This window comes from Pezoporus wallicus, unplaced genomic scaffold (genome assembly GCF_028554395.1).
Source record: "Pezoporus wallicus isolate ANWC-B61680 ecotype Strahan unplaced genomic scaffold, APGP_CSIRO_Pwel_v1 contig_6714, whole genome shotgun sequence".
In the NCBI taxonomy this organism is placed as follows: Eukaryota; Metazoa; Chordata; class Aves; order Psittaciformes; family Psittacidae; genus Pezoporus; species Pezoporus wallicus.
In genome coordinates, this window is record NW_026637486.1 from 1,206,228 (window position 1) to 1,218,909 (window position 12,682).

Consider the following 12,682-nt stretch of genomic DNA (forward strand, 5'->3'; position numbering starts at 1 on the left):
AACATATGAGCCCCATGTAACCCACACGTGGTTCAATCCCACCTCCACATCAGGACAGTGTGGGCTGCTTTTAAAAACAGGGTAATTTAGATTAGATCTAAGGCAGAAGCTCTTCCCTGTGAGGGTGCTGAGGCGCTGGCAGAGGGTGCCCAGAGGAGCTGTGGCTGCCCCATCCCTGGCAGTGTTCAAGGCCAGGTTGGACACAGGGGCTGGGAGCAAGCTGCTCTAGTGGAAGGTGTCCCTGCCCGTGGCAGGGTTGGAAGTGGATGGCCCCTTTCAACCCAAACCATTCTAGCATTCTATGTTGGATGCTTCTCTGCTCTTGGATTCTTGCACAGGATTCTATGACACAAACCCATTTCTTCTCTGAACCTCTGCTATCTGCAGCAGGGCCGCTCTCACTCCCCCACATAACACACGTACACATGTACTGTGACTCCCAGCCACAAGAACATGTTGGTACAGGAACCATTAAATCACCACAGCAATTAGCTTTTCTGCTTCTATACAGCATCTCTCAAACCTCTCCTGATTGATCCTCACAAGAGCTTTCCAGAACACAGATGAAATGACAGGCAAGAAAGAAGACTAATGGTCCAAGGATGAAGAAAAATTGGAAGTCTAAATCATTGCAACATGTATTGTCTTCATTTTAATTAAGTCACAGTTGGGTTACAGATAGAAATAGTCATAAAATTGACTATTTAAAAGCCTATTCATATTGTACTGGTGGAGAACTGCCTATCAAGATGTTGATCCTGCTTCACAGCGCAGTTCCAAAAGCATTAGGTGCCTTTTGCCAAGTGTTTTGGCTGAAAGATGGGAATGAGGTCAAAATATGGCAGAATTTCTCCACAAACAAGAGCAGACACAAAGACTGTAGTTATTTCATTAGTAATGGTCAGGAAACTTTGGACGAAACTCTTTCCAACATCAGCAATGTTTTGTTATAAGGTTTGTACCTTATAATTTACCTCTGTGAAAACAGAAGCGCCTCAGACAAATCTGTCATTGAGAAAACCAAGTCCAGCAATTTGAATACAAATCCTTTGGTTGATATTTATAAATAAAAAGATTTGTGAGTTTTAATTCTCCTGTATTTAAAAAGTTGAAACACTGAATTTAGAGCAAGATCTTAGTCCTGCAATACAAACCTAAGAAAGCCACAAAACACATGAACACGAAGCCTTGACGCCTGTTTTCCAAATATCAAAGCAAAATTAAGTATATTTATTATATCATTGGCATTTGAGATGCCCAAGTGCTTCAGAACCCCTACAGAATCACAGAATCCCAAGGGTTGGAAGGGACCTCAAAAGATCATCTCGTCCAACCCTCCTGCAAGAGCAGGGTAACCTAGAGTACATCACACAGGAACTTGTCCAGGCAGGCCTTGAATATCTCCAATGCAGGAGATGCCACAACCCCCCTGGGCAACCTGTTCCAGTGCTCTGTCACTCTCACAGTAAAGACATTTTTCCTGATTGTCCTGGGTTCAGCAGTAGCAGTCATGTTTCTCCTCCTTGGTAGCTGGTGCAGTGCAGTGTTTTGACTTTCGGCTGGGGAACAGAGCTGATAGAGATGTTTTGGTTTGGCCAAGGACTTTGTGAGCCTCATGCTCTGCCAGGGAGGAGGGGAAGCTGGGAGGAAGCAGACAGGACACCTGACCCAAACTGACCAAAGAGGTATTCCATACCACAGCACGTCATGCCCAGGATGTAACTGGGAGTTAGCAGGAAGGGCTGGGGGACTGCGGGGCTGGAGGAGGTATTGGTCGGAGCTTGGTCGGGCTTGGGGGGCGAGTTATCGGTCAGCGGGTGGTGAGGTGTTGTATTCTGTTCCCTTGTTATTTCCTTTATCATTATTATCACTGGTGGTAGCAGTAGTGATCTGTGTTATACCTTAGTTACTAAACTGTTCTTATCTCAACCCGTGGGAGTTGCATTCTTTTGATTCTCCTCTCCGTCCCTCCGAGAGCAGGGGGAGGGCAAGAAAGGGGGGGAAGTGAGCGAACGAATTACCTGACTGGGTTTAAACCACGACCCATGGAACCTCCCATGGAACCTCCTATGCTCCAGTTTACACCCATTGCCCCTTGTCCTGTCACTGGACATCACTGAAAAAAAAAACAGCTCCATCATCCTGACACTCACCCTTTACACATTTGTAACCATTGATGAGGTCACCCCTCAGTCTCCTCTTCTCCAAGCTAAAGAGTCCCAGCTCCCTCAGCCTCTCCTCATAAGGGAGATGCTCCACTCCCTTAATCATCTTTGTTGCCCTGCGCTGGACTCTTCCAAGCAATTCCCTGTCCTTCTTGAACCGAGGGGCCCAGAACTGGACACAATATTCCAGATGCGGTCTCACCAGGGCAGAGTAGAGGGGGAGGAGAACCTCTCTTGACCTACTAACCACACCCTTTCTAATGCACCCTAGGATGCCATTGGCCTTCTTGGCCACAAGGGCACATTGCTGGCTCATGGTCATCCTCCTATCCACCAGGACCCCCAGGTCCCTTTCCCCTTCACTACTGTCCAGCAGGTCAGCCCCCAACCTGTACTGGTACATGGGGTTGTTCTTCCCCAGATGCAAGACTCTACACTTGCCCTTGTTGAATTTCATCAAGTTCCTCTCCGCCCAACTCTCCAGCCTGTCCAGGTCTCACTGAATAGCAACTGCAGATTTCTCAAGCCCTTGATATGAGTATCTTGCTGCAAGCCAATTCTATCTTGTCCTTCCCCAGGCCATGGAAGGCAGATTGTTTCTTCTTCAAAATAGAAGTATAGACGGAGGAAAAACCAAGCAACCAACCGAAACCTCTTCTCCATATAATGAAGTTTTGTGGGTTTTAAGGGGGAAAGGGTGATTATTCCCTTCCTTCAAAGGAAGCAAGTCTTGAAAAGCACGATTTTGTGCAGTGAGTAAGTTTATTACCAGTGCTCCTCCTACATTTCTAATACTTAGACACACATTCAAGCTTGCAGAACCAAGCCACCTCCTCACCCTTTAGATTTAACATTAATTACCTTCTGAATCTTAAATGCTGAACTGATTTACAAGTAACAGTGATCAAGGTATGATACACAAGTCCTCAATCCATTCAGCCTGAAGCCTAAACTCTTATCTGTGCAGATAGAGCAACAAAACAAACAAGCGACCATAGTCCTCACTAAGTGATTTTCAAAAGCAGACTGGACCATGACTTTAGTGCATTCACAACCCAGTTGGAGACACATTCTGCACCTGCATTTTAAACAAAGCTTCCAGAACTGACGTTGTGGGCACAAAGACTTTTTGGAGGGGTGAAAAGATAAGAACACATAAAAAGAAAAACCTATCCAGAACATGCACAGCCCTGATTCTCCTCATTTTAATCATCTTTTTCACTTTATGGTAGCTCATCTGAGCAACATACCTTTATAACACAGCACTCTGTTCAGATGTAAGAGTATGAGACATGTTAAAGTCAGCTTCCCATTAGGCTTATAAGATCTGCAAGTAGGATATGAAACCATGAACAGAGGCATCCAGATTTTCATTACATGGGGAATAGCAACTTATCAAACAGGAGGGGAATTTATACAAGTGATTTATAGAATTACATAGCTCAGACCCTGCCATTCATAGTTTCAAGAACTGGGTCCAGAAACTGGTACCTTGAACTGTGTCTCTGCTTCCACCTGCATTCATCCACAAGTGTTATCTAGTAACTGGTATTAAGAACAACAGGCTCTCTTTCTCCCAGGGACCCAATCTATCCCTGCAACCCAGGAAGTCTGGCAATGTTAACCCAAACACATGTAACATCTTGCCTTAAAAGTGCCTGCTGCGTTTGTATTGTCTTTCAATAAATCCAGTGATTAAAGACTGTGTGAACAACTAAACCAAATCCTGCTGCAAATAGTCGCCATGCCAACTTCTGTTCTCCTCTGCTACAAGAGAGGAAGCCATTTGCACAAGCCACGGAAACATAAAACTGGAAAGGATCCCAAGAGGTCAGAGAGTCCATCCCTGGGCTCTGAGACAGGGTTTTAAAGAGGTCTTTCTCCACCCTGTTATTTAACACCCCTAATTGCATAGTTAGGCCATCGCTCTCAGCAGCATATTCCCTGTTCAACAGTGTGAATACGGAGAAGAATGACAATCACAGAATAGTTAGGGTTGGAAAGGACCTTAAGATCATCCAGTTCCAACCCCCCTGCCATGGGCAGGGACACCTCACACTAAAATCTCATAACCTGTTGTATTTTAAGACCATACAAGCACTTCTCACAAACTACTTCCTTCTAAACTAAACACATACACTTAATTTGCCCAAGACACTCTCTGCTTCCAACATGCCTTGCTAAGAAGCAACATGATTTTCACCTCTGTACAAAATCTTCCATGATTCATCTGATCTTGCCCTCAGTTTGAAAACTCACACCAAGTCAGGGCTCAGAGCCAGTGAGCCTCCTCCCTTCTTCTCCACACTCGCACTACAACAATTTGCCCTCTCTCATACATTCAATCAGCTATAACCTTTAAAGCAGGATTCCCTCCCCGGTCCTACAGGCCCTCTATAACACATGGCATTGCCTCAGCTGAGAAGCCCCACTTAGCAACTTACACAAAAATGAAGAGAGATGAGTCTAGGAAAGGGTTTGGTTTTCAGAGACTCAATCTGGACACACAACTGCAGTGCTCACATGCCACCATGCCTCAGGATCCCTGTTTTGGGGACTCCAGCACTTCCCAGTCCAAATGCTACAACACACACACACAACTTGTCATAGTGTTGAAAACCAAACCAACCCTTAGTTGGCTGTGGAAATACAGACCCCCTGCTCTCCTTAGCATTAAGTTACCTTTTTCTTGCATTTGTTTCCTTCATTAAAGGTATATATATATTTAACTCAATGGCTGTTACTGATAGGCACTTAATTTACAAATCCAAAGACATACACAAATCCAGTACGAATCCTTCAACAATATGCACCAAACAGTCAGATACAAGCTTACCGTTGGAAGAAAGCCTCTGCACTCTCCATGGACACTGTGTTAGACAAAAGGACTCTCCCTGCCCATAGGGAGTCACTCAAGGGCAGCTCAAATCCAGAGAAGGACATCTGAAAACCAAACCTAGCTTTGCATTGAGTTGTAGAAAATCAAGCACCAACCCTTTACAAAGGGTTCAAACAAATCATAACTAATTACATGTGTAAATGCATCAACTACCTTTGGAGGCACAAAGAAGAAACTAATGGCAGTCTGGAAAGGCTGAAAACGGCCTTGCCCTGAGGCTATGCCCAGGTGCTCCTGCTTAATCAGAGTCTGGCCTTGGCTCCTTTCTAAGAAGAATCACCTGTTGAATGCACCTGAGTGAACTCAGACTCAAAATTAAAGGACTGGTTCCTTCTTTTTCTACTATTGTCTTTTCCTATTGGATCAAATAAAACAGCTTTATAAACGCGTATCCAAGGAGAACTTGTATCAACCTGGAACAAATCAGTTTAATGTGATAACTGGAGATACAAACCATACATTCAGTTAAAAATAGCTGACAGCTCTTTCTAGGGTAAGGTGTCCCTGCCCATGGCAGTCCCTTAGGAACTAGATGATCCTAAGGTGCTTTCCAAACCGTTCTATGAAACGAATGCTTCTGTCCCAAACTCTCTATTGTCATAAAATGGTTTGAATGGGAAAGGACCTTAAGATCATCCAGTTCCAGCCCCCTGCCATGGGTAGGGATTCCTCACACTAGATCGCATCACCAGTATGAACGCCAGCATCCTGTTGAACTCCGCTGCAAACCCACCCTAAACCAGAAAGCACAATGATTTGGCCAGTGAGCATTTGTGGAAGCTGACAGAACACCAAATGAACTCTGATCTCATTTACCCTATGTTAAATATTGCACGAGCTGTCAACTTTCTTTCTTAAAGATCTTCTCTTCTCTCTCAATGTTACCCTGACAGCAAGTACAAACAGCACATTGAGATGTTTGGAGATGTTATCTCATGACATCTAATAAATACACTTTTAGGTCAGAAGGGACCATTACTCTTTATCTCATTTGATTCCAAACTGTATTTTTTTCCACCACTGGGGCCAGGATTTCACCCCTGTTTCTCATCTGCTTTGCTGGATGCTTTCTGCTTTACATAATACTCCTGAAATCTTTCCCATCAAAAGCAACTTAAAAAGTGCTGCTAAATAACTCAGAAAATGTATTTGCAAAGGTCTAACCTTTCAAGATCTAACATAGAACCTTCTTTTAAAGACAGCTCTAACCCTCCTATTACTATGTCCCATTCCTAGAGAACGGGCAAGTTGACACACAGGGATGGCTGATTTTGGGGTTTTCCACTGCTATTCTTGCACTACAGGAAAGGCTGCCTGTCAAACAGAGCTTGCAATGCAACAATAATATAACTTAGAGGCTAAATATCTTATCTGAAACCACGTTTGTATTTATTATTTAGAATATCTTGAGTTATAGTATATGGAGGAGAACATGAAAACAAAGATAATGTGGTGTAAGAGGACAATAGTAGTTCATCAGAACTTCATACCTCTATATAATGCTTGTTTGGACAGAAATAGCTGAGACAGAAGAGCTGAGGCACTTTCTGTTCCAAGGAACTTGGGACCTAAGCAGCTGCTGATCACTAACAAACCTGTTCCTTGCATGTTTACGACACCCATCCAAGCTCTGCTGTTTGCCTGACAGGCTGGGCACTGCTCTGCTGTATATAAACTGCAATTATGAACTAAACTACACGTGTACATGAAGCATCTTTCCAGGAATGCCTATGGTCAGGTAGCAGCTGACAGCTCCGTAATCCTCCAAGAACTCTCCAGGCTGGTGTCATACAGGGCTAAAACCCATTCCAGAAAACATGGCAGCTGTGGCCCTTTGGAACTGAGGGGCTGAGTCCAAGGCAGTTCTAAGGGCAATTACCCAGGGGTGGAAAGGCTGAGACTATGGACGATGCTGGCTCTCCCTGGAAGGCGTTCAGGAGCTGGAATTATAGCTCTAATGAAATTGTCAATAGTAATCCTGTTAGTGAGGGCTTGAAACCCTCTTTAATGAACTAGACAGTAACAAAGAAAATAAAAACACTTTAAAAGCTACAGTATGAGAAAATGACAATTGGTCCCCGTTTCAGATCCATGATGAAATGCACAGGGACAGCATTACCACTGAGCTGCATTATGGCCTGTCAGGGGACTGCTGCTTTGTCAGACCTCCTGTAATTATCAACTGGAAATGGGTGCTTGCTGTACTTGCACAAACTCTTTGTCCTGCTGCATGTGAAGTGGTCAAAACTGTACTCATGTCTGTGTGGAGAAGTCTGCAAGGTTTTAAATCATAGAATAGTTTGGGTTGGAAAGGACCTTAAGATCATCCAGTTTCAACCCCACTGCCGTGGGCAGGGACACCTCCCACTAAACCATGTCACCCAAGGCCCTGTCTAACCTGGCCTTGAACACTGCCAGGGATGGAGCATTCACCACTTCTCTGGGCACTCTGTGCCAGCACCTCAGCACCCTCAAAGTAAAGAACTTCCTTATATCTAACCTGACCTTCCCCTGTTTCAGTTTTAACCCGTTACCCCTTGTCCTATCGCTACAGTCCCTGAGGAAGAGTCCCTCCCCAGCATCCTTGTAGGCCCCCTTCAGATATTGGAAGGCTTCTCTGAGGTCTCCACTCAGCTTCTCTTCTCCAGGCTGAACAGCCCCAACTTATTCAGCTTGTCTTCACACCCTTGATCCCTGTTCACAGCACACCAAGCAAACGTGCAGTAGTTCCATAACACCAGACCCTTTACACAGGTGCAGTGTTTTGGGCATGGGGGGGTTGTCTATCTTTTTAAAGGAAAACAATTTTCTCCAAATTGATGTGACTTCCACATGCTTCCCACAGATCATAGAAATGATGAAAGCTCAAACAGGGCACAAGATTTTGCAAGGAATTCATTTTTATCAAGAAGGAAGGCAATGCAGCAGCGCAGGGCTGAAATCTGTACCAGTTGCCTGTAGCGTACCGAGACCAACCAGAGCAGAATCTCAGCAGAAATAGGAAGGGAATTTTCTCAGCCTACTGTTATGAATTTAGTAAATGAGACTTTTCCTCGCCCCCAAATGAGACAAAAGATTTGATTTGTCCACCCCAGTGGATAAGGGGGAAAATCAAGATGGATAGTTTCACCTGCAAACCTTTAATAACAATAGCTCATCCTGGCAGATCCCAGAACACATCTGAAGCACTTCTAATATATGGGGAAAGCGAGATGAGAAAGGACTTGTTTTTCTCCCAACCTGGTAGCAGGACAGAAGCAGGACCAATATCCTGAGCTCCAGACACCTCCATCCATGCGTTTCAGCCACCCCTGCTTAGTGAGGGTGGTGGGTCCTGGAGCGCATCCCCCACTGCCTGGCTGGGGTCTGAATGGGGAGCACCCTGATGTGCAGGGCTGGCACCCTGCAAGGACCCCCAGACAACCCAAGAGGTAAACCAGAAACCTGACCTAGATAAAAGAATGTTTTGAAGAAAGACAGTCTATTGGTTGCAGGTCCTTTAAGGCCTTCTGATTGCCACATAAAGTGGTTAGGACTCAAAACAGGGTCATATGTGAGCAACAAGTTACATGGGAATAGATAAATGGACCATTCAGTCTCCCCAGTGATAACTTCATATATACTTTTTTTGTTCAGCCAAAATGCCCAGTGCTTACTTGTACGGGGCTAGCTACAGGTTCCATGCAGCATTATTCATCTGAACATGTGTCTAGGAACAGAGGTTAGCAAATGGGATGCAATTCCCTTTCATTGCATGCAGATTAAGAATTAGAATATAAAAAATGCCCTAGTTTTCTATAAGTACCTTCTGACTTAATATAGGGGTTTAAACACCAGGATGAAGATCCATCATTCTTGCAACAATGCCATTTGCTCTTGATAACTCCTGCTATAAAAGGGACAGGAGCATCGTCATCTTTACATGCAGCAGAGGACAACGCTGGTTGTATTCTTTCCATGGAGAAGAAAGCAGCTCCAGCAACATGGGCCTCCTCTTCCATAATTTCATTTGACATCACCTTAGTTCTCTTCCCTCAGGCAGTTTGTCCCCATTTTAAACTTCCCTACTCAAGACTGCTCGCCCGAGTGTGAAGGGAGGGAACAGCTTGATGCATCGCTAACAGCACTAGGTCTAAAAGTCTAAGTGAGGCATCACCATTTGCAGAGGAAATCTGGTTAGACAAAGTTTTCTGATGGTTCATTATTCAGCACAACATATTAATCAATGTAAATATGATCAGTGCGGTCTGGGAGAGCGCTGTCAGGCAGTTAAAGGTGACTTTGAAGCAACGTGCTTCCTGGATGAAGATCTACCAAACCAACCACTAAGTGGTGGCAAGGAAAGGAGCAAGGAAAGTCAGCAGCAGCTAAAAATGTCACGGATTTTAAGGACGTTGCCAAGGATCAGGACAAAGACTCTGACACTGAAGCATGTGGCTGCTATTACTGGCTTCATCGTCACTAAGTATTCAAAGTAAGATATCCTCTTGTCACCACCACCACAGTCCTGTTCTTGAAAATGAATCAAAAACTTGATGGGATGTTTCTAGTTCCTCCTGAGATGGAAAATGCCACTAAGAATGTGCTAATAATAATAAGGAAAGAAAAAGGTATAAAGGAAATAAAAAGAGACGTTTATGGGGATTTACCAGGAAACCAAATTCTGACAAGTCGATTATCTAATAACAATAACACCTGCCCACACATAAACGTAGAAAAATCTGTGTTTAGTGGCCATATCAGCACTAGATTTTATGAAAAGAACAGCTACAATGTCCTTAGATTCCTATGGCTTCATTTAAAGAAGAGTTGCAAGAGTATATTTACAGTTATATTATACACTTTGCATTCTAGTAAACCTATTATTATAGAGGAAACATTGCGCCTAGACAAAACATAACGCTACAGTACAACTCAGCTGCATCGTCATTGTCACACTGCTGTTGAATCAAGCCAAGCTCAGTTACAGGAGGACGTGGTCACCTGAATGTGAGGATGAGGACTGTGAAGAAAAAGTACTTCTCCTCAGGAGAAACCAACTGAAGGTATTGCTAGGGAATATTTAGGTCAGGGAAAGAGATCTGGTTCTCATAAAGCAGGCTCTGCAGCTGGTGGGAGAAAGCTGCAGTATGTCAGGCTTCACAAACTGCTCCAACACTGGTGATGAAAATTATGGCAGAGGACACGACTGAATAGATGTTCACAGCTCTCTGTGCTCAGCCCAGTTGTCTCAGGCGTGCCACCAGACGCTCTTGGCTAGCATCACTTTCAAGTCAAGGTCATTTAGCACAAGCCTTATTCATCTCTAGGATATGAAAAGAGAAAATGGGCCCAGCAGCCACTGCAGCAATGGGCAGATACATTGTCTAGACCACACGTCTCGATGACAGATAACATGTTTGGTCAGGAACAAGTGAGTTTGGACAAGAACTCTGCACTTTTCATATTTTTATTTACACTATGATGAAATCCATTCCACACACACATGGGTGGTTATGATGTTAAAGAAATACCAGCTATGTTTTCACATATTCTCTGTTGGGCAGCTCCCCGACCACACAGACAGCTGCCAGTCCTCTGGTGTGGTACCCTATTGTCATGCATCAGATGCATCACTCTCATTTCTGCCTCCCAGACTAGTTATGGCTCTTGCACTGTTGCTCATTCTTTGCTCAACAGATCATTATTCCAAAGCCCTCTGATTCTTCTTGTGACAGACAATTTGTACTCAAGCCTTCATGTGAAGTTTTGTATTAAGGATGTATAGAAGCAAACTGTATGTATAACTATATACCATAATCTAACACCTTACGATCTTGTGATTAAAGAAGATGTTGCTTCAGACATCCACACTGATGTAGTTGAAAATACAGCCCATAGTTCCAACCAGAACATGACTGTAAATTCAACTGAAACCATTTTCTGTGCTTAGAACTTTCATTCCTTCAAATGAAGTAGGGAAATACTAAACACAGTAATACTTCCATTGTGTACTCACTCCAGAAACCTGAGGATTGGCTTGTCACAGGGTCCCTGATAAAGACCAAGCATAAAAGGTTGTTCATATAGTAAGTAACAAATATGACAAAGAAGGTGTTTGTATGGAAATAACAGGGCTGGGAGAACACTTTGCATAGCGAGAAAGGACTTTTAATACGACTACAAAAAATGGCATACATGGACCCAAAGGAACTTGCTGAAGGACTGTGGGTATCAGTTTAATCCAGTGCAATTACTTCCCACCCTGTGCGATTTTGTGAGTATTTTAAGCAGCCAGGTGTGAATCCAGCAGAAGGCTCTGGTGTCCTCAACATAAAAAGGACATGGAACTGTTGGAACAAGTCCAGAGGAGGCCACGAGGATGATCAGGGGACTGGAGCACCTCCTGTATGAAGACAGGATGAGAAAGTTGGGGCTGTTCAGCCTGGAGAAGAGAAGGCTGCGTGGAGACCTCAGAGCAGCTTCCAGTGTCTGAAGGGGGCCTATAGGGATGCTGGGGAGGGACTCTTCATTAGGGACTGTAGTGACAGGACAAGGGGTAATGGGTTAAAACTTAAACAGGGGAAGTTTAGATTGGATCTAAGGAGGAAATTCTTTCCTGTGAGGGTGGTGAGGCACTGGAATGGGTTGTCCAGGGAGGTTGTGAATGCTCCATCCCTGGCAGTGTTCAAGACCAGGTTGGACGAGGCCTTGGGTGCCATGGTTTAATGTGAGGTGTCCCTGCCCATGGCAGGGGGGTTGGAACTGGATGATCTTAAGGTCCTTTCCAACCCAAACTATTCTATGATTCTATGATTAAGGTTCCACAGCTGACTTCTGCCTGTTTATTTTACTGCAGGAAGAGGAATTACTATTGGTCTAATTAATGAAACTGAAATAGCTCCATGACAAAGAAGATGAGAGTTAAAGATCAAAGTGTGCCTGAACCTTGAAAAGCCACTTGGGAGCAGATCTGCATGCAAGATCAGCTGGTTTCAGATAGCCTGGGCTCGCTCAGTCCTTATGCTACTTTTCCCTTCTGGTTGTCCTTCTGTCTGGAGACAGAGCTGAACAATAGGAACTGCTGTTGAAGTAGGGCTCAGGGGAAAAGCAGCCTCCTGGGGCTCACCGGGATTTTCAAAGCTACCTAACTTACCTGGAATCAACAGTAAGGAGGTGCCCGTTCCTTCTTTTAATACCTCACATGCAACTTCCTTCCTGCAGGAGCAGATACCAGAGTACCTTTCAAAACAAATCCTTGATCTTGCTCTAAATTTAACCACTTAACATCACACAGAAGTATTTGGCAGCAAGGAAGCCACGGGAGAACTGCTGACAGGGAAAGCTGGGGGTGTGATGTGGGCACGGTCGGAGTTTGTTGTATAAACCTGGATGAGGCTGTGAGAAATCTGCATGGAAACACTGTCATCTTTGTCACACCCTTTGTTTCTTGAAAGTCATCACCGGCAGTGGAAATCTCTGTGACCTTTTCCAAACTACTGGGAAAGAGGAAAAGGAAAATCCAGTCAAAGGCTCAACCTCCGCAGGCAGTGATGTTGCATTCTTGGGGTGCAAGAGAGCCTGTATCACACACACTGCCTCAGTGTAGAGCATCTGGGACTTGGTGCTGGGCTAATAC